We start from the raw sequence: 24,873 nt of genomic DNA on the forward strand, positions 1-24,873 counted from the left end.
CTTGGTCTTTTATTAACTTGGTCCTAAAGAAGGAATTAAAATTCCAAATAAGTAAAGCTCTAATTTACCAGTCCCTGGAGTATACAGGAGATGAAGTTAGGCCAATTACTTTTTTATCTGTCAGAGAGAGCCATTCTGCCCAATATTTGTTTATAGAAAAACAGTCTTACTCAGTTATTGATGGCTAGCAGTCTTTTTGATACGGCTTCTCTGAATAGGCCTGAATTCTACAACATTCATTCCTGCTGAGTGGATGGCCTCATATCAGAGCAGATAAGCATGGGTCACTATTGGAATAAGACATCAGCTCCTCAGAGAACCACTTTACAGTGAAAGAAACATAGAGAAGAGCATATCAAGAATCTATCCAGAAAACATTTGGGTAATTATTATGACTCTTCTCCGAGTATTCTCATGCTGACTGCTCAGAGGATGTTTGTTCTGCACGGTGGAGTGTGGAAAAGAGCCAGGATGATTAGGTTAACTTCTCTGTGGTTTATGACTTCCCATGGTAACCCCACCCCATCCTCCTTTTTTGCTCTGGATGGAAAATCCCCACCCATTTTAATGTGATGGTCCCTGGCCTCCTATAGTGTGACCAATGGTGGATATTCTTCAGTCTTTTAAATTGACCCATGACTAGACATTGGAATCTGTGGTTTGAAAGTGTGGGGTTGTCTATTCTCCCAGGAACCAAATGCCCTCAGTCTCAAGAGAGTATGTTCAGTATGAAATACCCTGCCTACCTTAGGAATAAATGCAATTTAAGGATAAAAATAAGAGCTGAAAAAGCTGGTGCCATTTGAAAAAAGGAAGGAATAGATTTAACTGGTGCTCAAAGCTTCTCTGATACAAAATATTTGGTCATGTATTCATAATTTGCTTGACATTTCCAGCAAAGAGGCAATAACAAAAGAAACTTCTTTCAAGAGAAGAGAAAGACACGGAGCTCTGGAGTTTCTGTTGGAACAAGACTCTTCTGTTTTGGTTATATACAGTTTAGTTCACTTAGTGTCTGATCCAGTGTCTGATGTAAGCCCACATTCTCTTCTTTGGCCTGGGCAAGTTTTTCTTCCAGGTCGTCAACTGTCTTTTCCAGTTTTGCAATTGTTCTCTCTGCAAATTCGGCACGGGTCTCAGCCTCTTTCAGTTTGTCAGACAGAAGTTTAACTTCTTCATATTTATCCTCCTTTTCAGAATACTTTTCAGATGCAGCCTCTAGCGACTTCAGGTTGTTAGTGACATTCTTGAGTTCTTCCAGGTCGCCACATTTTAGTTCAGACACTTCAGCACGCTCCTCTGCCTTCTCCAGCTCGCCCTCCAGGATGACCAACTTACGAGCTACAGCCTCGTATTTGCGGTCGGCCTCCTCAGCAATGTGCTTGGCCTCTTTGAGCTGCATCTCCTGAATCTCCATCTTCTCCTCATCTTTCATGGCCCGGCTTTCTATCGCCTTCATTCCTCTCTGGCTCTCATCTGCAGCCTTTTCTGCCTCCTCCAGCCTCCGCAGGGCCATGGCCAGTCATTCCGAACTGAGCCCTGTCCAACTCCTCCTCAACGAGCTGGATGCGTCGATTGAGAGCTGCCACATCACCTTCGGCTTCCTCGCGCCGCTCGTGCTCCCCGTCCAGCTCCCACTGCAGGCCCTGCGCGCGGTCCTCCGCCTCGTCCGCCTGCTGCTGCAGGGCCTGGATCTTGCGTTTCACCGCCTCCAGGGAGTTGAGGCCAGCTGTGGCGCGGAGGCGCACGCAGCGGGCGGCGGCCAGCGGCGGGTGCTCGGCTCGCTTCGGCTCCGGCAAGCCTCACTTCCTTTTAATTCTAACTTTCAATTTCCCCAGCATCTCTCGTTGCAAAAAAACATATTCTGAGTCTGACATATTAGAAGCAGAGATAGATCATTTTGGGATGCATTTCTTGAGAAGCTTTGGAAGGGAAAATACTTTTACAGAAACCAAGAGGAAGATACCCTAGTCAATTAAACCTGATCTCATTCTGCATCAGAGGGCTTTATTTTTGCTTTGTTTTCTAATACCTTTCTGTTGTACCCCTTACAAAGAAGGAGAAATGGGAAGCAATTAATGACTGTCCGTCTCTCTCCATAAAACCCTTATCTTGTGGCAAGCATGTTTCTTGAGAAGACGAAAATCACCATTTATTTTCAGATAATAAGACAAAAGCCTTAAGGCTATTTATGCTCACAACTTCATTAGTGACAGGCAGTAAACCTGAACAGAGAGGAATACACAGGAAGATGTTGATAAGCAAAATTGCCAGGAACACAGGTTTTGACTCCACCTCTACTCAAAGACAAAAATCAATGAATTTACCATGGCTTTCAAAATTATCTTTGTCATAAGTCTGATATTAAGGATTAGTTCTAGGAAGAAGAAACTGATAATTGAAGCATGAAGAATAATAATATATATCTTTCTTCACTAATTAAACATGGTATTTAAGAAGACTAAAGCACATTTATTTCTTATCCACATGTAGTCGTGTTTTATATATTTCTTTGTAAAAAACTGATCATGAAAAAAATTGATCATGTGCCCTTTTGAAGAGTGACTGAAAGACTCATTGATGTAAGCCTCTGTTAAGCAACAGGGCAGAGTTTATGCTTCATTAAATGAACTAAAAATATTAAGATACTATCAAGGAGAAAACTAACCACCAATGATTAATATCAAACAGAACCTTATTTAACTACACACAATATTATGTATGAAAAGGCAACTTGATAACATGAAAACTACTTAAATACTAGCAAGGAGTCAGCTTTTGAAAAGATTCATTGGTGATTTATAAAAGTGTGACCTTTTTTAGTCCAGCTTGGTTATTTTACACTTCGCACATAGAATCTGTTTAGGCAGTCCTTGTATATATTAATGCTTTTGTAAATTTATTAATAATGAATGTATTTTATTTCACTGCTTAAATTGATGAGACCATTAAATATGCCTTAAATAAACATTAAAACTTTAAGCAGTTACACAACATCTGCCATTTTTCTTTCTGATGAGTGAACAACTGCACATGTATCAACAGTATCTTCCCCAAAGCAACTTCCTAAGGTTTTGGATATTCCCCTCTTCCTCCAGTCCCAACTATATTAGTCAGTTGACCTTGGCACTAGCACAGTTGGCAGACAGCAATTAGCTGTTAGTATGTTAGTTTAAAGCATTTTGCAACACAAAGCAACCTGTCACCAAATTAAACTACCTAATAGTTTCGCTACTTCCTTGAATAATTACCACCCCTATTAGTGAAAACTTGATCTTTGCGGTGAGATTTGAGACAAGTCTAAGTCATAAATACATCCTGTGCTTTATGCAGTCACAAATGACATCCTTCTGCAATTCAGTTTCTGTAAATATTTGTCAGTCCACCTCCAAGAGAACCATCTCTAAACTGAGTTTTACAAACAAGAGTACCAAGATATGTCTCCTATGTGTGAGGACCCTCAGATGTTTAGATCACCTTGATCCCATTTCACTCACATATCTGCATTTGTAATACAAGGAAGCCACATCTAAGGTGAGAGGATGTTTATGAGAATCATTTTGTGAACTGGAAAGCAATATATAAAAGTTAATATGCAACTAAGAATATTTTTTATTATTTAACTTAAAAAAAAACTTCTAAATATTGAGCTTTACTCTGGTACACAGTGAAGTTACTTGGAAAAGTTTAACCCTTTTTAGATTTGCTTCTAATCTCTGATCAGAATAGAGGAGACTTGAGTCTAGAGCTAATTTGTTCCCACTGCCGAGGACTCCTACCTGATAGCCTGAACTGTCGTTTTTTAACTGCGGTTGTGATTATGAACTATTCCCAGCCCTGTGAAAACTTTAGGAATTGTTTCATCACTCCTCTCTAGTAGTTCTTTCCAGCTTTGGGTAATTCCTCACAGACATGTGCTGCTAGGACACCAGGGCACACACAAGGGGAGCTCTCTGCCTACGTCCAGAGCCCTTCACTCTGCTGCTGTCTCTTCTCCAGTACTCTGCCCTGTGAATTCTACCTGTTTTGTCCTCCCTGAATACCCAACCATTTGCTTAACCCAGGGAGGCCACCTGGCGCTGTTCGGATTCCCCCTTTCTGCTTTGCAACCTGGCAACTCTCTGCAGGCAATGAAAACTGGGCTATTGCCGGGCTCATCTCATTTTTTCCCCTTCTTTCAAAGCCACTCTCCTGTGCAGCGTATGCAAAAGCACTGTTTCACAAATGTTGTCTATTTTGTTTTTCAAATTTGTAAGATGGTAGGTAGTCCCAGTCCCTGTTACTCCATTATGGTCAGCAGCAAAAGTTGCCAGTTTCCTGTTAATGTGTTACAGCTACAAATATTTCCCTAGTCAAATTTATCAATCAAAATAAATATTTTGGTGACAGAAAACATCTTTTTCTGTAAAATTACATAAATATTCTCCACCATTTTTCCTAGGCTTCCATAAGTCCATTTTAAAATAAAGCTTTTAAACCACTAGGAATTTTGTTGTAAAGTATTAGGTAGAGTGAGATTTTTATATATATCTTTGTGGTTACTTTTAAAACATTTTTTAATAATTCATTCTTTTCTGTTTAAAAAAAGTCACTATTGTCATTTAATTTACTTCCTACAAGTACTTTTAGATCTCTTTTAAGATTCACAATTTTGTTTCACTAATGAGTTTGTGTTTTCTGACATTTATATGTAGTATTTATATATATATTCTATTTTTTTTGTTTGTTTTGGTAAAATTTCCCAAGCAACTTTTATATTTATTGTTTCATGAATTTTACATAGCCATTTTCTTTTATTGATCAACCATTACTATATATTTGGCATCAGATAAATACTAGCTTTGCAAAAATAAGTTCTGGAGTTTTCATTCTTTTCCTATTCACTTTAACTATCAAGTCGATTAAGATCTGGAGTTCTGTAGGTTTACTTAACTAGTCTGCAAAATTATCTGGGACCATCATGTTGAAGAAATGGAAAAGATAAGAACATAGGCTTTTCTGTTTTTTTATTTCTTTAAATATTTGCAATATCTTCCAAGTCTGTGGTTATTTTTGTTTTTCTACTCCTTCTTGAGTTAATTTTGGCAATTTGTATTGTTATAGAATTAACTTTATTACATTTTATATGTATAGTTATAGAATTGTAAAAATATTTCTCATATATTTAAAAGATAAGTTGTAATAACCACCCTCCCCCCTTCTAAATTAATTGTGTGTGTCTGTGTGTATGTGTGTGTGTAACTAGGTAGTGGATTATCTATTTTCATTAGTTGAATTTTTGAAACAATCTTATTCTTTTTTCTCTTTTTGAGGACGTTTATTACTCCTTTACTTGCACTGGAATATGACATCTGAGGGTTTCTTTTCCTCTTTCCCTTTTTGCAAACTATCTTTTTCTCCTGCTCCCTTCCTTTCTATGTTTTTCTTGCTTTTAAATATACTTTTCCATGCCATGAATAAGCTAATGGTACTGATCCCTGGTGGCCTTGGCCCGCAGCAGCTTGAAGCGGGGTGTCAGCTCCAGGTCAGTGATTGAGGTCAGGTAGCGGCGGTGAGAGCACAAGGCCCTGGCCCTACAGCTTTGCAGAAAAGAATTCCCACAAAGATGAAAAGGAGGGAAACAAGTGAAGTATTTATTAGGGAAAAAAAGGCCAGAATACATGTGGACAGACACATGGGTGGGCTCAGAGAGAGGGGAGGGCTCAGAGAGAGAGTCACGCTCTTGTGGCAGTTTGAATCACTTATATGGGGCATTTCTTCCATGTTTCCTTTGACCAATCATTTTGATTTGCCTGATTCAAAGTCCATATCTGGTGTATCTCAGGATTTTCCCACATGTGCATGCGCATCTCTTAGCCAAGATGGGTTCCACTGAAGAGGTCTATGGGTAGGTTTGGCCACTTGGTATCACTCCCTTTCTGACCTCCAAGGAAGCTTTCTGCGTATGTATAGTCGGAGGAGGTCTGCTGACTTGGAGAATGAGGACTATGTGGTCTCTTCTCTTCTATCTGGGCAGGGCCAAGCCTCCTCTCCCAATTGTCCTGTTATTCCTATTTCAGAGTATCGGTCCACAGGGAACAAACTCAAGCCGTTTGCCCTGGGGGCCCATCTGTCTCCTGCCTCAGTACCAGACCTGTCCTCGCATCATAAACTGGACAAAGCAAAGGACACATCTGTTTTCAGACACTGGACAGCAGGACTGAGTGCTGGGAGGAAAAGGAAGCAAATGAGGTGACCAATGAGATGAGCATTAAGGTGAGCGTTAATACCTTGTTTAACCTGTTGATTCGTTTCTTAAAGAAGTAGGAATAAAGAATAAGTAATTAACAGATGACTAGATCTTTTCCCCAGTCTTCCCTTCAGTAATCCTGCATATACTATGTGAACAAGATAGCATCTAGAAAAAGACAGCAGCAAGGAGTCAGCAAGTTTGCATTCAATGGAAAATGATGAAGAATCTGACCCCCCTATCTTAATGACTGAGATTATTTCCCTTTTTTCCCTTTAAAACAATTTGTGACCAAGCAGAATCTTGGAAGTTCATTCTGGGACATGAATCCACCTTCTCCGCAGGTTGCAACCGCTCCTTTTCCAACCAATACCTGCCTCTCAAGTACTGGCTTTCGAGCAGTGAGCAACAGAACCTGAGTTTTGGTAACACAAGGACTCCAAAGGGCTCAATGTGGATAGATCCTGGGGCATTAAGGGTGTTTTCTCAGACACTTTCTTCCCATATCAAATGTGTACTTTCTGGTCCAAAATAACAGATAAAGTTCCCAAACAGACTTCACAATTTACTTCACATAACAGGAGGAACATTTAAATTAGGTAAAAATCTCTACTTTATACCCAAAGAGTTGTGTAGCTTACATGCCATTTTCCAATGAGCCATGCCTCATATTTCTATAGATTTTGACTTTATTTACTCTAACCCTTAGCTAGTGATATTCTCCTAATGGAATTCTATAGATAAGGTTCTTCCTCCTAACAGATATTATTAGTCCATTTATCCAGAAGTCTAGTTGACAAGATTAACCCAATCATCTGCTTTTTTCCACCCCATGGGAATGTCCCTTAACTAAAAGGAGTGAATGAATCACAAGCCAGATGCTTTAGTTCTTTCCTCTCCACTCTCTGTCTCATTTAGCAATGAAATAATTCAGCAACATTCATTTTTCTCTAAGGAATACATTAGCCATATATATTATATATGCTCATATTATAATAACTAATAATTAAAATCATATTAATATATGTAATAATTATAATTTACCACTATTCTATTTTCTAAATATTGTGTTAAATAATAGTTTGGATTTTTCCTTTGAGTCAAGAATTGTTAGAATGTACTTTTATTTCCAATGTAACTTTATCATATTGTTATTAGAGACTATAGACTATACATCTTTACATTACAGATTTTACTGAGTATTCCTTGTGACTTTGTATGTGAGCAATTTTATAAATAATTTGTGAGTATTCTTTTAAAGAGGTATTCTCTGTAGGATACAGAATTTAATATATATGTGATATTATTAGACTAAGACTCAGATTCTCGACTGTGTGTTATCACACACAGTTTCTGACTCTGGCTACACACTGCAATCTCCTGGGAAGCCTTCATAAACCAACAATGCCTGGAACACACCTGAAACCAACTGGAACAAAATCTGTGTAGGTGGGGCCAGATATCTGCACATTTAGAGCTCCCTGAGTGTGATGCTAGTATAGTGTGGTGCAATCAGTGCTCCACATCCCTTCTTGTGTTATGTTACCTTTTTTTTTTTCTTTCTAAAAACAGACGAAAATATGTTAAAATCTCCTACTAATTTTATGTTACAGTCATTTTTTTGTCATATATTTTTCCTTAAATATTTCACAGTTACATGATTTAATAAGTATACATTTATTTCAGAGAAACCATTCTTGTAGACTTTTGATTTAATACTTTCTTTTTAATGATACATTTTACTTTGAGAAAGAAAAAAATCAAAGCCTCTATTCTTTTAATTGCACGTGTATACTTAATATTTCTTCATTCTTTAAAACTTCCTGAATTATGCTTCTTTATGTATACTTCCTATAAATAACATTTATCAATAGATTTATTTCTTAATCCTGTTTGCTTATTTTTTCTCTTCTTATAAGTGAGTTTTTGAATTCCTATTGATTATTCTATCAGATAGGCTTTTATTAAAACTACCTCAACTTTTTTGCTTTATGTTTTTTATTCTTGTGTTGCCTTGTTTAAGTAGTTTTATATATCTTGGAGTTTGTATTTTATATCTATTTATTTCACATCCTACAAAGAGGGTAATTATTAAGTTTTAAAAAGCACACACCATTTCTGGTAACAGCAGACCATGTAATTTAGACCAAATTGCCTATAGACAACATCTAGAAAATCTGGACCAAATTTTAAAAACTAAAATGAAGAATCAGGATCGCTACAAAGGCTGTGAGGATTTGCAACATTTGAGACCTCTTATCCCCCCTGGAGCACCCACTGATTCTAGAAGATGTGGCTGAGAGGCTAAGAAGAAGACTGTTTCAACAGATGCAAGGCTCTAGGGGGACAAAAATTAAAGGGCAGTTGTCAACAAGAATGGAAGGTGCTGACAGGCTATACATCGGCCATAAATATAAAGAAATAGGCTGGCTCTCTTGGGAACTGGGGACCAGCGTTATTTCAATAATAGAAATTGCTTGTGGAATTTTAATTCTCTCTACATTTTAAAAAGATGATGATGATGATATTTTATATATTTAATGTTCTTTTAGAATTATCCAAACTTACCCTTATTGCTTTGCATTCATTATTGCACCTCCAAGTTACCACCAGGTATCACTTTTCTTCTGCCTGGAGTATATTTTCTTTGTTACAAATTTGCTGGTGGTTAATTCTCATAATTTTAGTGTCTGAAAATACTGATATGTCTTCGCACCATCATTTTTATAGGCTACAGTTGCTGGGCACAGACCTCTAGATTGACAGCTATTTTGTATCAGCTACCTTGTGGATACAATCCTACCATCTGCTTTCTAAGGTTACTTTTGAGATATCAGCTGATAGGCTTTTTCTTTCTTCCTTTCTTCCTTTCTTCCTTTCTTCCTTTCTTCCTTTCTTTCCTTCTTTCCTCCCTCCCTCCCTCTCCCTCTCTTTCTTTCTACATATTAGGTCCTTTTATTCTGGCCTCCTTAAGGTTTTTCATTCTACTTCAGCTTTTGGCAGTTTTCCTATGCTCAGCCTAAGTGTTCTCTTCTTTGTATTTATCTTGTTTGGGGTTTGTAATGCTTTTTGACTCCATGACTTTATGTGTTTTGCAAGATAAAGAAAACAAAACAACTGTTATTTATTCAAATCTTGGTCTTCCCATTCTTTCTCTGTACTCCTTCTGGGATTCTACTTACACGTATGTTAGACCTTTTCACCATGATCTACATGTCTCGTGTTTTTCTCTGTATTTTTTTTTAATTTTATTTATTTATTTATTATTTTTTGGGGGGTACACCAAGTTCAATCAGCTGTTTTTATACACATATCCCTGTATTCCCTCCCTTCCTTGACTCCCCCCCCTCAAGTCCCCCCCACCCTCCCCGCCCCAGTCCTCCAAGGCATCTTCCATCCTCAAGTTGGACTCCCTTTGTTATACAACAACTTCCCACTGACTATCTATCCTACAGTTGGTAGTATACATATGTCTGTGCTACTCTCTCACCTCGTTTCAGCTTCCCCTTCACCCCCCGCCCCCTCCCAAACCTCGAGTTCTCCAGTCCATTCTCTGTATCTGCTTCCCTGTTCTTGTCACTGAGTTCATCAGTACCATTTTTAAATTCCGTATATGTGAGTTAGCATACAATATTTGTCTTTCTCTTTCTGACTTACTTCACTCTGTATGACAGACTGTAGTTCTATCCACCTCATTAATATAGCTCCATCTCATCCCTTTTTATAGCTGAGTAATATTCCATTGTATATATATGCCACATCTTCTTTATCCATTCATTTGTTGATGGACATTTAGGTTGCTTCCATGTCCTGGCTATTGTAAATAGTGCTGCAATAAACATTATACTACATGTTTCTTTTCGGATTATGGTTTTCTTTGGGTATATGCCCAGGAGTGGGATGACTGGATCATATGGTAGTTCTATTTGTAGTTTTTTAAGGAACCTCCAAATTGTTTTCCATAGTGGCTGTACCAACTTACATTCCCATCAACAGTGCCAGAGAGTTCCCTTTTCTCCACATCCTCTCCAACATTTGTTGTTTCCAGATTTTTTGATGATGGCCATTCTGACTGGTGTGAGGTGATACCTCATTGTGGCTTTGACTTGGATTTCTCTGATGATTAGTGATGTTGAGCATCTTTTCATGTGTGTGTTGGCCATCTGTATGTCTGCCATCTGTATGTCTTCTTTGGAGAAATGTCTATTTAGGTCTTCTGCCCATTTGTGGATGGGGTTATTTGCCTTTTTGGTATTAAGCTGCATGAGCTGCTTGTATATTTTGGAGGTTAATCCTTTGTCTGTTGTTTCATAGGCAATTATTTTTTCCCATTCTGCAGGTTGCCTTTTAGTTTTGTTTATGGTTTCTTTCGCTGTGCAAAAGCTTTTAAGTTTCATGAGGTCCCATTTGTTTACTCTTGATTTTATTTCCATGATTCTAGGAGGTGGGTCAAAAAGGATGTTGCTTTGATGGATGTCATAGAGTGTTCTGCCTATGTTTTCCTCTAGGAGTTTTATCGTGTCTGGCCTTACATGTAGGTCTTTAATCCATTTGGAGTTTATTTTTGTGTATGGTGTTAGGAAGTGTTCTAATTTCATTCTTTTACATGTTGCTGTCCAATTTTCCCAGCACCACTTATTGAAGAGGCTGTCTTTTTTCCATTCTATATTTGTGCCTCCTTTGTCAAAGATAAGGTGCCCATATGTGTTTGGGCTTACTTCTGAGTTCTCTATTCTGTTCCATTGACCTTCCTTTTTGTTTTTGTGCCAGTGCCATACTGTCTTGATCACTATGGCCTTGTAGTATAGTTTGAAGTCAGGAAGCCTGATTCCACCAACTCCATTTTTCCTTCTCAAGATTGCTTTGGCTATTCGGGGTCTTTTGCATTTCCATACAAATCGTAAGATTTCTTGCTCTAGTTCTGTGAAAAATGCCATTGGTATTTTGATCGGGATTGCATTGAATCTGTAAATTGCTTTGGGTAGTACAGTCATTTTCACGATGTTGATTCTTCCAATCCAGGAACATGGTATGTCCCTCCATCTGTTTCTGTCGTCTTTGATTTCTTTCATCAATGTCTTAAAGTTTTCTGCATACAGATCTTTTGCCTCCTTAGGCAGGTTTATTCCTAGGTATTTTATTCTTTTGGTCGCAATGGTGAATGGGACAGTTTCCTTAATTTCTCTTTCTGCTCTTCCGTTGTTCGTGTATAGGAATGCAAGAGATTTCTGCGCATTAATTTTGTATCCTGCTACTTTACTAAATTCATCAATTAGTGCTAGCAGTTTTCTAATAGAGTCTTTAGGGTTTTCTATATATAATATCACGTCATCTGCAAAGAGTGACAATTTTACTTCTTCTTTTCCAATTTGGATTCCTTTTACTTCTTTTTCTTCTCTGATTGCTGTGGCTAAAACTTCCAAAACTATGTTGAATAATAATGGTGAGAGTGGACACCCTTGTCTTGTTCCTGTTCTTAGAGGGAATTCTTCCAGTTTTTCCCCATTGAGAACGATGTTGGCTTTTGGTTTTTCATATATGGCTTTTATTATGTTGAGGTAATTTCCTTCTATGCTCATTTTCTGGAGAGCTTTTATCATAAATGGATGTTGAATTTTGTCAAAAGCTTTTTCTGCATCTATTGAGGTGATCATATGGTTTTTATCCTTCAATTTGTTGATATGATGTATCACATTGATTGATTTGCGTATATTGAAGAATCCTTGCATCCCAGGGATAAACCCCACTTGATCATGGTGTATGATTTTTTTAATGTGCTGTTGCAGTCTGTTAGCTAGTATTTTGTGGAGGATTTTTGCATCTATATTCATCAGTGATATTGGTCTGTAGTTTTCTTTTTTTTTGTGACATCTTTGCCTGGTTTTGGTATCAGGGTGATGGTAGCCTCGTAGAATGAGTTTGGGAGTGTTCCGCCTTCTGCAATGTTTTGGAAGAGTTTGAGAAGGATAGGTGTTAGCTCTTCTCTAAATGTTTGATAGAATTCGCCCATGAACCCATCTGGTCCTGGGCTTTTGTGTGTTGGGAGATTTTTAATCACTGCCTCAATTTCCGTACTTGTGATTGGTCTGTTCATGGTTTCTATTTCTTCCTGGCTCAGTCTTGGAAGATTGTATTTTTCTAAGAATTCATCCATTTCTTCCAGGTTATCCAATTGATTGGCATATAGTTGCTTGTAGTAGTCTCTCATGATGTTTTGTATTTCTGAGGTGTACATTGTTACTTCTCCTTTTTCACTTCTAATTCTGTTGATTTGCATCTTCTCCCTTTTTTTTCTTGATGAGTCTGGCTAATGGTTTATCAATTTTGTTAATCTTCTCAAAGAACCAGCTTTTAGTTTTATTTATTTTTGCTATTATTTCCTTCCTTTCTTTTTCATTTATTTCTGCTCTGATCTTTATGATTTCTTTCCTTCTGCTCCCTTTGGGGTTTCTTTGTTCTTCTTTCTCTAGTTGTTTTAGGTGTAAAGTTAGGTTGTTTATTCGATATTTTTCTTGTTTCTTAAGGTAGGACTGTATTGCTATAAACTTCCCTCTTAGAACTGCTTTTGCTGTGTCCCATAGCTTTTGGGTTGTTGTGTTTTCGTTGTCATTTGTTTCTAGATATTTTCTGATTTCCTCTTTGATTTCTTTAGTGATTCCTTGGTTGCTTAAGAGTGAATTGTTTAGCCTCCATGTGTTTGTATTTTTTGCAGGTTTTTTCCTGTAATTGATATCTAGTCTCATGGCATTGTGGTCTGAGAAGATGCTTGATATGATTTCAATTTTCTTGAATTTGCTGAGGTTTGATTTGTGACCCAAGATGTGATCTATCCTGGAAAATGTTCCGTGTGCACTTGAGAAGACAGTGTAGTCTGTCATTTTTGGATGGAATGTCCTATAAATATCAATTAGGTCGAGATGGTCTAATGTGTCATTTAAAGCTTGTGTGTCCTTATTTATTTTCTGTGTGGATGATCTGTCCATTGATGTAAGTGGGGTGTTCAAGTCTCCCACTATTATTGTGTTCCTGTCGATGTCCCCTTTTATAGCTGTTAGCATTTGCCTTATGTATTGAGGTGCTCCTATGTTGGGGGCATAGATATTTACCATTGTGATATGTTCTTCTTGGATGAATCCCTTGATCATTATGGAGTGTCCTTCCTTGTCTCTTGTAATAGTCTTAACTTTCAAGTCTAATTTGTCTGATATGAGTATTGCTACTCCAGCTTTCTTTTGACTTCCATTTGCATGGAATATCTTTTTCCATCCCTTTACTTTCAGTCTATATGTATCCCTTGGTCTGAAGTGGGTTTCTTGTAGGCAGCATATAGAAGGGTCTTGTTTTTGTATCCATTCAGCCAGTCTGTGTCTTTTGGTTGGAGCTTTTAATCCATTGACATTTAAGGTGATTATTGACATGTGTGTTCCAATTACCATTTTCTTAATTGTTTTGGGTTTGTATTTGTAGGTCTTTTCCTTTTCTTGTGTTTCCTACTTAGAGACGTTCCTTTAGCACTTGTTGTAAGGCTGGTTTGGTGGTGCTGAATTCTCTTAACTTTTGCTTGTCTGGAAAGCTTTTGATTTCTCCCTCAAATCTGAATGAGATTCTTGCTGGGTAGAGTATTCTTGGCTGTAGGTTTCTCTCTTTCAGGACCTTCAGTATATCCTGCCATTCCCTTCTGGCCTGCAGAGTTTCTGTAGAAAGGTCAGCTGTTATCCTGATGGGTTTTCCCTTACATGTTGTTTGTTGCTTTTCTCTTGCTGCTTTTAATATTTTTTCTTTGTGTTTAATTGCCATTAGTTTGATTAATATGTGTCTTGGTGTATTTCTCCTTGGATTTATTCTGTATGGGACTCTCTGTGCTTCTTGGACTTGGTGAATTATTTCCTTTCCCATGTTGGGGAAGTTTTCCACTATAACCTCTTCAAATATTTTCTCAGACCCTTTCTTGTTTTCTTCTTCTTCTGGGATGCCTATAATTCGAATGTTGGTACACTTAATGTTATCAATGAGGTCTCTGAGACTGTCTTCTATTCTTTTTATTCTTTCTTCTTTTTCCTGCTCTGTGGCAGTTATTTCCCCCATTCTATCTTCCAACTCACTTATTCGTTCTTCTGCCTCAGTCATTCTGCTGTTTATACCATCTAGGGTATTTTCAATTTCAGTTATTTTGTTATCCATTGCTGTTTGTTTTTCTGAGTTCTTGTGAACTGTTTCTTGTACTTTATTTTGTTATCAAGATTTTGTATCATTTTTACCATCATTACTCTAAATTCTTTTTCAGGCATTTTTCCTATTTCCTCCTCATTTATTTGGTCTTGTGGGTTTTTTTTCCTGCTCCTTTGCCTGCATGGTGTTTCTTTGTTTCCTCATGGTTGTCCAAACTTTTGGGGTTGCTTGTCCTGGCGATAGAGGTGTTTATAGAAGACTGTCCCAGCCTCAGACTAATGTCCAAGTATTGGATTAAACGAATATTAAGTCTAGGAAACACATACATGTATAAGACACACAATTAGTGAATCCGTTAGGACATAAGGCTCTAGAAAGACCTGACAGAACCCCAGTGTGCTATCAGATATTCAAAGAGAAACCCAACAGAAATTGACAACTGAAACAGAACAAATCAGAGACAAAAGCAAAAGCAAACAAACAAACAAATAACACCTTACACATACAAACATTAATCCAGGGAGATTTTGTAAGCTAGGATCAAATATAGAAAAGAGCCAGAGTACCACCAGAGAGAATGGAGATTCTCAGAATGAAATTAGAGAACTGTACTAAGAACTAAGATAAAGACAAAAACCTCATATTAAATACCAAGGCGGTGCGTCATCTGGAGAATAGAGGAAGGAGTCTGAGCAGATCGATAGTGTTGCTTATAAGTATGTTAAGATAAAATAAACTTAAAATGGCTGGAAGAAAGGGGAACAGAAGAGCGTAGTGTGGTTGGAAATATGCAAATAAAAAGAAAGGAATAGAAATGTATAAAAGATAGGGATGAAAGGAAAGTATGAGAGATATATTGTCCGTACTACCAAAAACTTAGCTAGATATAGAAGTATATAAAAAGGCAAAAAAAATAAATATCATTAAAAAATTATGTTATAAAACTTGTAGATCCCTTAGGGCTACGATCGTATTTAATAAAGAAAAAAAAAAAGAGAGAGAGCGAGAGAGAAAGAAAAAAACAAAAAAGGAAAAAAAAAAAAAAAAATCCAGAACTGATCCCAGAATGGACCAGTTCAATAGGAACTGATACTAATATTTCTGTTTCCTTAGCGTCTCAGCGGTAAGTGTCCTTCTCTTCGCCTTGGGTTTTTTTGCAATATTCTGTGACCAGCAGAGGTTCCTTTATTGTTCGTCTGTAAGCGTCAGTGTGTGGGGAGGGAGAGGGTACAATAGTGGCTCCTTCTCTTGGGAGTGAGTGAGCAGTGGCGCACTGTTGTTTCAGTTGGGCTTGGAGGTGCCTGTTGCAGAGGGCCGGTGGCTCAGGCATAAACAGAAAGTCTAGAGTTGGGCCTCTCTCGGGTTTTTGTTGTTGTTGTTGTTGTTTTTTCCTTGGCAGCCTCCCTGCTGCCAGAGTTACAAGGGGTTTTAATCTAGTCCCGCCCGAGTGCCTGAGGGTGCTTGTTATCCCTGAGCGCCTTAGGTGGCCCACGGGCGTCTCTCCACTGCCTGTTGCAGAGGCGCTGAAAGAGAGAGAGAGAGAGGCTATGCACGCGGCTCCTCCCCCCTTCCCGTGAGCCTGCAGCCTCCAGCCGCCATCATGGCCGGGCAGCTCTCAGGGGAAGGCACTCCTCGCCGTGGACCTCTTCCCTCCTGTCCTCTTGGTCCATCACCTTACTGGCAACAATGTTTCTCACCCTGAACCAGCTCTCCGGTTCCCACGCTCCTGCTCCCGGACCCTCTGTTCTCGGTCTGGGAACGCTGAGCTGCGCTGCGGACCCTCCGTATGTTTCTCACTCCCTCCCGTCTGCCACAGCTCCGCCGCTTCACCCTCTTTGAGCTGTAGTAGATGCCTCCCTACCGGTTATGTCGGGCTCCTTGCGGTCCTTTCTGGTGTCCGAGGCCGTCTGCTGGTGTTCAGTTGGTTCTCTGTGGGAATTATTGCATCCTTTGGTGCATTCCCAATGCATCTGTGGAGAGGGATGTATTCCACGTCCCTCTACTTCGCCGCCACCTTTCTCTCTCTGTATTTTTAATTTGTGTATGTGTGTGTTTTCAGCCTTCGTTCTGGCTATTTCTAATCATGTATTTAAAGTTTCATATGAAAGTTTTAGCAATATGTTGTAGCTTAATATGATGTTATTCTACAGAGAGGAATTCTACTTGCTTCTGGCCAACAGCTAGAAGTTCTACGGGTAAGTCGAAAATTACCCGCACTCTGGCTACAGACTTTATTTTAATTAAATTTCAGAAAAGACAAATACATCATTTTCAACATAACTGCCTTGCTTTTCAATACACTTTGTCCATCTGTCAACAAGCTTTTGTATAGCTGATCATATATTAATCAAATGTTAGGACAGGGAAGTCCTAGAAGAGCCCAATGTCTTTGTTTCTATAAATCAACTTAAAAAGGAAGCCTGACTGGATGTTTGTTGTAATCTCTTTTTTAATTTCATAACTTTGTTCTAATCTGTAGCTATGTTTAAGTATTGCTTTTTGTAAAATTGGTTTCTCGTAAAGAGTAAGTCATTTCTGGGACTTCCCTGTTGGTCCAGTGGTTAAGACTTTGCCATCCAATGCAAGGGCCGTGGGTTCGATCCCTGATCTGGCAGCTAAGAGCCCACATGCCTTGCAGCCAAACAAACAAAAGAAACCCTCATAAAAAAGAAGCAACATTGTAACAAATTCAAAAAAGAGTTTAAAAATGGTCTACATCATTAAAGAAATCTTTTAAATAAAAGTCATTTCTTTCTTTTGATTCAGAGTTCTGTCAGGCACAGACATTTTTCATCTTTCTTTGAATATAGCTATTTCACTTATATCATTTTATCTCTATTTAGGCACACTAATTACTCACAGATGGTATTTCTACTTTATGGCCTCCATATTGACCATCATTCTCTCACCACTTTCAATAATTTAAACATTAACTGGCATCCTGGGAGACTATCCCCAGCTTCATACCGTGAAATACACTTCCTGAAGTGGTGATTCTGCCATCTAACATTACTATTGTAAATATTAATATTATATATTTAAATCAAAGTATTCCATTACATTTTAAAATAAATCCATTACTATACAATGGTTTACCAAAAATGTAACAGTTACCAATCCCAGCCCTACACTCCTCAGTCTTAATCCTCCCAAAGAGCACACATTTTAATAGTTTCTGCTTCAGTTCTTTTTATGATTATAAGGTTCCTCTGTGTAGTCAAATAATACACTAAAATCTGCTTCATAGCTAGAATCTCTTGATTTCATTTTCTGTAAGAGGAAGATATTAATGCACTTGCTCTTTCTTTACCCATCTCCCCCATCCCTTTACCTTCTAAATTCTGCTATCTGCATTATTATATAGTCAATGCTACTGATATTTATATTCTTCTCCATAACCACAATTAAATCTTCTATGCTTTGTCCATACATTGATGCTAAAAGTTAAAAATCATTAAGCAACATCAAATTAGTATCAGTTTGAGAGGTTCACCACAGAACCAATGAAAGTAGTATAATCACATTTCCCTTCTCATAGGCTTTTAGTGTTTTTAAGTGCCCTCTCAATTTCTTCTACATAGCACCTTAATTATATCTTTAAATTATTCCAACATCTCAAGCATTCTACTGAACTGTGCATGAAATATATACTGTTCTTAACAGCTATCTCCCTGTCTGAAACTTTGAGGATTCTTTTCCAGTCTGTACTGGCTGCTCTCTAGGACCCCAGCTGTCTGCCACTTTGGGAAGTCTCCACTCTGTGCTCTTAAAGTTAATGCACTATTTCATGGTTCCTAAATCTTTCTCATTTTATTTTTTTACTGAAGGAAATCTTCAAGAAATTTCTTAATATAGAGTATATGGAAAATAAATTTCCTGAGTCATTTTATGTCAAAAATACCTTTATTCTTCCATCCTACTTGATTGAGAATTTGGCTACATATCAAGTTGCAGTATAAACACAGAGATAAGAATTATTTCAAGTGACTTTACAACACAGATTTTGTTCTATATGTTCTTCCTGGATAAATTCTATTCTATGTTTAACAGCATTATTAGTAATATTTATATATTAAATTTTATTATACAGTGCAATTGTTAGTAATTATATTATAATTTTTAAATCTATTTTATGTATAGAAAAATCCAAGTTAGAAATCATACTACTGCTTTTAGGAGCCAAAAGTTTAGTATAAAATAAAATAGATATAAGAATAAAATCAAAGAAATTAAGTAAAAATACTATAACATTACATATGAATTGGAAATAACAGTATGGACTCGATTATTTTGCCTTGTTTTTAAAACTGTATTTTCTAGCTTTGTCCACTGAAAAAGCCTGGGATCAGTGACAACACGATAGCAATGAGTAATTTGGCACCCAGGGCTCCTTGGAGGATTACCTGATTCCAAGTCTACAGCTGGAAATATGCAGGATTAGGCTGAGATATCTTGTGCCAGGAAGCAAGAAAGTTTCCAAGAATAATGGGTTAATGGAAAAAGAAGAAAAAAAAAAAAGAGAGACAAACTCAAAGGCCCCCTTTGCTCAAAGGAAAACCAGTTTGAACACCAACAATCTGATTAATACAACTGATTAGAACATATTGAATATATAAAATTCTATGAGTTCAAAAAAATGCCTCATTGGACATCACTGGAAATAACTAAGACAATAACTCTGAAAACCAGCCATTTAAAAAGGACGTTATCCTGCCTTTCCTGTGTTTCATATATTTCAAGGTAATCAAATATCTCTAGTTGATGAAAAAAGTTCTCCTTTGCTAGAAATGTAGAAGGATTGACAGAACAGGAAATCTTTTTTTTTTTTTTTTTTTGCAACTCCTAATGACATAAATAGTAGATTCAGGCAATGATTATAAATTAATGAAAACAGTAGATTAAAAGTTATAAGATGCTTCATAATGATAGGGTTGGATTACCAGGTCTTGTATCCACTGATTAGTCTTAACATCACTAAAGATGGAACAAGCAGTCATTGTGGTCTTGAAATGTGATGCAACATGACACCCAGCATTACCTATAAAGTGCTTTTGCAAAACGAAGCAAAATAAAAACCCTGAACCTAAATCTAATTAAGATTCACAGCTAACTTCATTTATAAGAGAGAAACAAAAGTTAGTGAAATGACACTAAAAAGAAAAAGTGAATAAACAAATTCAGAATGTGGAACTTTCTTTAGGACTACTAACCTGCTTTTGCAAAATTTCAATAACATGAGGGGAAGAAAGGGAGAAGGGGTGGGCTAAAGATATAATAAAAAAGACTCAAGAGACATAAAGAACAGAAGTAACGAGTGGACCAACTATAATAAAGCATTTTTGAGATAATCATGGAAATTTGATTATACACTGAATATTAAGTGCCACTTAAAAAGAATTATTTTGTCAGGTGTGATAATGACAGTTTGATTTTGTAAGAAAATGTTTATCTTTAAAACAATATGTACTGATAGAGGTAAAAGTAAAATGACCTATCATCACGGATTTGCTTTAAGACTCCTCAGCAAAGGAAAAGAAATGTAAAAAGAGACAGATGAAGCAAATATTACAAGATCTTGATAGGTATGTAAAGGTCCAGTGTGCTCCTTTAAAGAAGGTTTACTAAAAATTTTTCATAATAAATATTTTAAAAAGACATGCTTTTTTGTGATTTTCTTCTGAGCTTTCTAAATATTGAAGTTTAATGTTCAATTTTAACTTGTACCATCTCTAAGCTTTAATATTTAACTCCAATCCATTTGGGCTTTGTGTGTTTGTGTGTGGAAGGGCATGAATAATGTTAAGGGGAAATCAAAATTCATCAATTTAATTCAATTCAACCGTATTTATTAAGCATCTAATCTTTGCCAGGTATTTGGGATACGAAGATGGATATGATACAGTAGAAACGATAACAGTTTGCACGCAGTAAATAGAAGTGAATGATTAACTTCTGTCAGGAAGGAATGAGAAATAGCTTCATATAGAATTTATAATTTGAGCTGGGGCTTTAAGAATGAGTAAGAGCTTGTCAGGAGGTGAGTGGAAAATTCTTCACAGAGGCAACACAAGGGTAAAGACACAGATTTGTGGAACTAAACCTTAAGGTTTGGGCAACTACTATTGACTCTGCTGTAAGATAAATGCAAGAAAGAAAAGAGATAAAATAGTGTTGTAGGCAATGGTCCTGCTTCTCATATTCAGAGGCTGGGCCACACTTTGTAAGAAAGGAAGTAACTGGAAGGACTAAAAGAAGGAAATGACTATTCTTTAACAGTGGGGGAGGCAGGGAGAAAAAGAACTAGGTGACTGAAATAACCTAGGCAGGAACTAACATGGGCAAATTAGTGATGGCAATAAGAATGAACAAAACAGTATGGACTTAACAGGTATTTAACAAGTGATTAGAGGAGAAAAGTGAGAGAATGATTTTACAACCAAGCTTCTGGAGTTACCGTTAGATCATGTCCCCTGGGAGTGCCCTGGACTTATCATCATTTGCCATCTAAAGAGGCTAGTAGTTTTCTATACCAGCAAGCATATACAAACTGTGAGGTGAAATGCATATTTTATGCCAAGACAAAAAAATTTAAACATAAAACTTTTTCTCTGCCCATTGGCCTCCTCTCTCCCCTGTACTGTGCATTGTATATCTGTGTTACTCATTGACCAAAGCTTCCCCATCAGCAAAAATATGCTCAACCATAAAGAGCGACATTCTCCTAGCATCAACAAGATAACTCCTTAAAAGATAACATTCTTTCTTGATCTTGTAAGGGGCCATGATGACACTTAGATCTGGATTTTGTAAACTGTCAATAATACATCATTTAACACAACAGCCCTCTGTCTCAAAAAAACTTAAAAACCTGTGCCGTGACATCTAATGGGTGGAACAGTTCTTGGAGCTTTCTGAGATGCTTGTCCCGGATTATAATCCTCAAATTTGACTCAGATAAAATTTTCCATTTCTTTCTTAGACCAACTGATTAATTTTTTGTCCACAAAACTAACCACCGGAACAGAACAGAAGGACTAAAATGAGACCCACAAAAACTCAGTCAGTTGTTTTATGAAAAAATTCCACTATAGTACATTGGTGAGATTACATTTTTATCAAAAATTGAAGCTTGGTTAGTTGGATATCCATATGTTTTAAGCAGGACACATACACACACACACCCAACATACACACAAAAGCACCAACATACAATACACACAAAAGCACCAACATACAAAAAGGAAAAATTGGACCTCATTAAACTGAAACCATTGTTATCAAGAAACGAGAGTGAAAAGTAAAAAAGTAGAAAATATTTCTAACACAAATAACAGAAGGTGAACTCATTCAGAATATAGAAAGAATGATAAAGCAATGACAACAGACAACCATATAAAAAATTGCCAAAAGGTTTGGACAGCCAATTTCACCAAAAAAGTTAAGGATATACAAGTGTTCAAAAAGCATATGGACATTTAGGTTGCTTCCATAAGAAGATGTGGCACATAGATACAATGGAATATTACTCAGCCATAAAAAGGAATGAAATTCAGTTATTTGTAGTGAGGTGGATGGACTTAAAGTCTGTCACACAGAGCGAAGTAAGCCAGAAAGATAAAAACAAATATTGTATGCTAACTCACATATATGCATCTAAAAAAACGGTACTGGTGAACCCAGTGACAGGGCAAGAATAAAGATGCAGACGTAGAGGACGGACTTGACACGGGGTGGGGGGGCAAAGGGGAAGCTGGGACGAACTGAGAGTAGCATTGACATATATACACTACCAACTGTAAAACAGACAGCTAGTGGGAAGTTGCTGCATAACACAGGGAGATCAACTCAGTGATGGGTGATCACTTAGAGGGCTGGGATAGGGAGCGTGGGAAGGGAGTCACAGGAGGGAATGGATGGGGATATATGTATAAATACAGCCAATTCACTTGTTGCACAGCAAAAACTGGCACAACAGTGTAAAGCAATTATATTCCAATAAAGAGCTTAAAAAAAAAAGCATATGGAAAGGTGTTTTTATAAATGAGCGGGACCATATGGGGCCTTCCCAGGACACACCCCTCCCCCCATGTCCTCTACTTTAGTTCCATTCTGAAGTACCTAGATACATTTCCTGAGTTGTTTTACAGATGCCAAAACCCCCACCAAATGAAAGAAACTCCTTGATTACCATGAGCACAGCCTACTGGAGTCTGAGGACTGTGACACCGCCCTGTTACCATCAACCAATCAGAGAACTGTGCCACCAACCTATCATACACCCTACAACTCCCCTCCCTCACTTTGCTTTTAAAATTGCTTGGCGGAAAGCCAGAGGGGAGTTCAGGTGTTTTGAGCACTTGCTGCCCTGAACTCCCTGCTTGGCCCCCTGCAATACACACTGCAGTTTCCTTCACCACAACCAGGTGTCAGCAGATTGGCTTTACTATGCTACGCGCAGGCAAGCAGACCCAAGTGTGATTCGTTACCATTTTAACGCATTAATTATCTTAGTAAATCCAGGCTAATGCCACAGGAAGAAACCACTACACAAGCACTAAAATGATAAATGTTAAAACAAACAGACACAAGAACAAAAAAGCTGCTTATAACAAGCACCGGCAAGGATTTGGAGGACAGAATCCTCACACACAGTGGGAGGAAGCGAAATTCGAGGGACCATTTTTGAAAACCGTTTGTTAACATCCACTAAAACTTAAAACATTCATACTCGATGACCTAGGAATCCCACTCCTAAACGTTTACTTAAAAAATAGCATGCATTTCTCTTCAGTGTTTTTCAGTTTGGAGCAATAAAGCTTTCATTCTTCAAAAAAAAAAAAAATAGCATGCATATGTTCACAAGAAGGATACTGCAGCAATACTATTGAAGCCAAAATCTGGCAACAATGAAAATGAGCTGAATAGAATGGATAAATAAATTGTGACAACAGAGTAAGTACTACATAGTAGTGAGGGAAAATAAACACTTTCATGCAGCATGGATAAATCTCAGGAATATAATCCTGAGTGAAAGAAGCTAGAACAAAAGAATGCATGCTGCATGATTCTATTTATATAGACTCTATGGCAAGAGATGTCAGGATATCAGTTACCTTTGTGAAGGCAGTGATTAGAAGGTGCACAACTGGGACTTTTAGGGTACTGAAAATACTATGTTTGCTAATCTGTGTACTGGTCTGTTCACTTTGTGAATTTTTATCAAGATGTATACACATAACTTGTACATTATTTCTTATGTACATACACTTCATTAAAAAGTTTATTTATAAAATAATTGGAGTTACTTCAGCTCAGAATCTTATCACAAAAATCAATGGATTATTTGAGAAAAATTGAATCCACCCACAAAATGCGATATATACAGTTACTAACCAACTCACTCACTAACCAAGTGCATCTTGTCTCGGATGACAATACATTCATAATAACTAATGTAAGCATACTTGTCCATACACTGACTTGTAGACAGTATGTAGTACATTTCATCCATCTTTTAAAGTCCTTTTCAACTAGTACTTTTTCTTCCAAACGCTTAAATCACTCTCCTTTCCAAGTTCCCCCAGCATTTATCAATTGCATCGATAATTGAAAAGCTCAATATAGGCTGTCTTACCATATTGCTTAGATAGTTTCACGTAGGCTAGTTTTATCTCCGAGACTACACATTCCTGAGTGCGAGAAAAACCTTTTGCACCCAACGGAATTATGTATTTGGTGTATACACCAAAATACTTAGCAAACCACAGTATATTTTAGACACAATGTCATTGACAGTATGATTTACACTTAAAATTATATCAAATTCTACCCAAGGACACAGAAACACACTCACAGGACTCTCACATGCAAATCTATGGTTCTTCCCGTTTTTGAGGGAAAAGTCGCTGTGAGTCATGGCTGCCTCTCACTACAGAACCACAATCAAGTAGCTGTTTCACTTACCGGGTGGCCAGAGCAAGGATCCAGAACGCAGGCTTGGCTAATCAGAAGTGATGCAAAGAAGCAAGCATAGGAGAATCCTCTCCAGCACTGGCAGTAAGGACGTTTCTGGAGGCAGTGGTGGGGGCACCGGGAAGAGACCCACCCTGGTACAGAGACTAACTTTTCTTTCTCTTTTCCGCACCACAGTCCATTAGTCTATGCCCACTGCTGTGCTTGCTTAACAGAAACTAAGGCAGTCCCCACATAAGCAAAACTGCGGAAGCAGCCAGAGCCAGAGCAAGCCAAGTTAGGTCAACTGCCTTGAACCGGTTCCAGTCTGACCTCGACGGTAGCGCCTGCGCAGAAGAGACCCAAGGTGTGGGAAAGTTGCCTTTGCCTCATGACCACACTGAGACCTCCACCCAATTAGTTCCGTGGCAGAGGGGGGGCCCAAAGGACTGCGCGTGCTCCAGTTGTTCTAGAAATTGCCCCCCCTTTTCCCAAATTCTGATGGCGCACCCACCTCTTACCTC

At 37.8% G+C, this 24,873-nt stretch overlaps 1 pseudogene; it reads right to left on the bottom strand.

Annotated features, from left to right (window-relative positions):
• Positions 1–546: 546 nt before the first annotated feature.
• LOC130857675 (tropomyosin alpha-4 chain-like) overlaps positions 547–24,873 on the bottom strand; it is a 51,852-nt pseudogene continuing 27,525 nt past the window's right edge.

This window comes from Hippopotamus amphibius, chromosome 7, assembly GCF_030028045.1.
Source record: "Hippopotamus amphibius kiboko isolate mHipAmp2 chromosome 7, mHipAmp2.hap2, whole genome shotgun sequence".
Classification (NCBI taxonomy): Eukaryota; Metazoa; Chordata; class Mammalia; order Artiodactyla; family Hippopotamidae; genus Hippopotamus; species Hippopotamus amphibius.